Genomic DNA, 3,258 nt, shown 5'->3' with positions numbered 1-3,258 from the left:
GTTGAAAGGCAGTCACTCACATATAGCAGACTAATGTGTGGAGCACAGAGACATGGAGCAGAAAACAGTTTTCACAGTAGCTTTCGAGCTCTTGCTCTTTTCCTAGCAAAAGTACACACGAGCACACACACACACACACACACACACACACACACACACACACACACACACACACACACACACACACACACACACACCCAAATATGCACTAGCGTGGCCATGGGAATTTATTTTGTGTGTGTGTGTGTGTTTTTTTTTGCATCCCAGAATTTCCATTATTGAAAACTCAGTTGAGAAAGCTAACGAATTGTGAGACAAGATTACTGGCCTTTATTTATCTTCAGGAGGCAAAATGTTTAGTCCTGCTGATAAGACATAGATCCTTGTCTGCCCTCACTCTCACTACTCCCAGTAGTGCCAGGGATTTTTCCGTGGGAGGACTCAAATGGGATGCATTTAAGCCTCGCGATGCCAATTGAGAACCTACTTGACTGAGTAACAGTGGCTCGAGGCCACAAAAACTGACAATGGCTGAGAGAGCTGTGTGCTGAACTGCCCACACCGCTCCATACCACATCCAATGATGCCATTGGTGGAGGATAACATGACAGTCAAGACGGTACAGATGGGTCCATGAGGGTCTGTGGACAGAGTCGAGAATTTGTCAAAGTTTTGAGTATCTACATATTTTGATACAGATCAGTATAGAGATTGATATATCATTGGAAATAGAAATCAAAGATTTTTACTGTTCCTGGTAAGTACAAACACTACTTTTTTCTGTATTATCACATTGGTGCTCTACCAAGCACCAAAATGATTATCATCAAAGTGAAGCTCTGTGTGTAAAGGAAGTGTGTTGTGTGAAAAATAAAAGGGAAGAAAAGCAATGACTCCCATAAAGTTCATGTCAGTAGATTAACAGGAGCTATACTGAAAAGAGTAGCATTGAAACTCATGTACTTTCTGCCACTCCACACTCACCCTCTCTCCCCTAGCTGACAATAATGTTTTGATTACCAAGTGAAACAACCCTAGCAACAGTAAATCAGGAGATGATCTCATTCATGTAGGGTAGTCTTGGGTTATTTTCAGACTGAAATGTAACTCTGATACCAATCGTTTTTTTCTAATACTTTGTGTGATGTCCTCACATGACTTAATGATTATCGGGAGAAAATCTGACACTATTAAAACACATAAGTTGCTACATAAAAAAATAATAATGTGTCTGAAAATAACACCATGGAAGAATGTCGGAAATTCGTGGAGTAATTTTCAGACAGCTACTTCCTGCATTTTTTAAAGAATCATTTCAAGTATCAATTGCAGTAACTGCAAGACAAAATATGTACAGCCAAAACACTATATTGAGGTATTTATCAGGCACTTGTGAAACAATGAGTATAAAAAGATAAAATGAGTATAAAACAGAAAAATAGTATTTCGGAACCACAATTTAATGTTTCTAAGCTTCAAAGAGCTCTTTGAGATACCTTTTGACATTGGAGTGTTCACATCATAAATGGCTTTAATATTAAACAGGTCAATCAACTCTGTCTTGATTAGCCCAAAAAACAAGAAAGATTTTGAAACATCATAATCTTGTTGTTTCAGTGGTCACCAAAACCTATCCCAACATAACCACTTTAAAAACCTCATTTCAGCTGTCATCAAATGTTTCTGTTGTTGCAGTTGGATCTAGGTAGAACTGGTCTCATCAAGATTGTAAATACATTTTGCAGTGCCGTTTATAGCAAGTCACTCCATTTTGTCTTTAACCAAATCATAATAAAAAGCTTAGTCATCTTCTTGATCTTTGAGAAGAGGAACTAACAAGTCCTTTTTTAGTCTGTATTTCCTGGCAACACTTCTGATGCTTAAACTGGGATTTAAAAATAGGTAGACACTATGTACGAAGCGAGGGGAAAAGCAGTATAAACAGTCAGGCACTTTTAGCTTGAGGAGTGTGCCAGGTCAGTCGAGACTCAGGTCGGACCTGTGCTGGTCTACACTTATAGGGGCCAGTCTGGCAGCGATGTGTTAAATATTCTGTGTAAACTTGTACTTGTTTGGGCTGTATTCCGCCTCCGGTAACGCAACACCGGGGCGGGACGAAATGGCAGCCAGATACTTGGAGATTGCACGGTCTGCCTGAAGGAGGGCAGTGACAGGGATCTGCAGCGTGTCCAGGACGGACGATGTTCGCTTCCCACCTGGTGTACCGGGGTCCGGGTAGGCGTACGCTACAGGAGGCGCAGCAGCGCTGAAACAGCGTTAGGGACGGTGGCGGGTGTTGCCAACCAGCAAGCACCACTAGCGGCAAGTTGTGGCACAGCGTCCAGGAGGGCGCAGGTTCGAGTCCGGTCCCGTCCTGGGAGCAGCAGGGGCCGAGGGCCACAGGTGACCAGTACAACGACCTTCGTCCCACGGTCGGACAGAGCAGGCCAAATGGGGCGAAGGGGGGGACCAGGGACTGTACAGTTTCTGGAATCATGGGCAGTAGAGCAGCACCTGTCGCTACACCTCATCGGGCAGCAACTGGGCGAGTGCGGCTGACTCTCATCGTCGGGCAGCCTTGATGACCGCAGCAGGGATGTCGGCAGTCCAGGAGTGCTGAGACGGCCAGACTCGCGGAACAGTGCGCGGGCGGCACACTGACATTACGCTTCTGTAAATTAGCTGAATAAAGGAATACTTCTGAATACCACTGTATCACTCTGCACTGCCCATTGACGCTATTGAATATGCTTCGCCTCCTGACGAGAACCAGCACGGTGGGCCCAGGCTTCAGCTCTGCCAACTGGAGTCCCAGGTTCGACCATCGATGGTCCGCAACAAGGCGAAGTAGGTGCCAGTGTTCTTCCATTTAATTTCTGTCTTATAACTGCTTTTCCTTCAACTACATTTATGCAGTTCATCTGTTACAGTTCACTCCAGATATTTACTCCTATATATAATGGCTGTTGCTGTTTCCAGTGTTTGATTGTTTATTGTATCTTCAAATCACACTGGGTCTTTCGAACTATTAATGTGCAAAAACTTATATTTATTTTTACTGGGCACCAGCAGCTGGTTCCTGTACCAGATGTTAATCCTCTGCAGGTCTTCCTGCATTTTGCTATAGTTTCCTATGTGTATTATCACCTGCAAACAGCCAAAATCCACCAAATCATTTATTTGCACCATTAACAGTTCCATCCCTATAATACTGTCTTAGGATATGTGTCTACCTATTTTTAAATTTGACAGTTCCAC

This window comes from Schistocerca nitens, chromosome 4 (assembly GCF_023898315.1).
Source record: "Schistocerca nitens isolate TAMUIC-IGC-003100 chromosome 4, iqSchNite1.1, whole genome shotgun sequence".
In the NCBI taxonomy this organism is placed as follows: Eukaryota; Metazoa; Arthropoda; class Insecta; order Orthoptera; family Acrididae; genus Schistocerca; species Schistocerca nitens.
Note: the sequence above shows the minus strand (reverse complement) of the source record.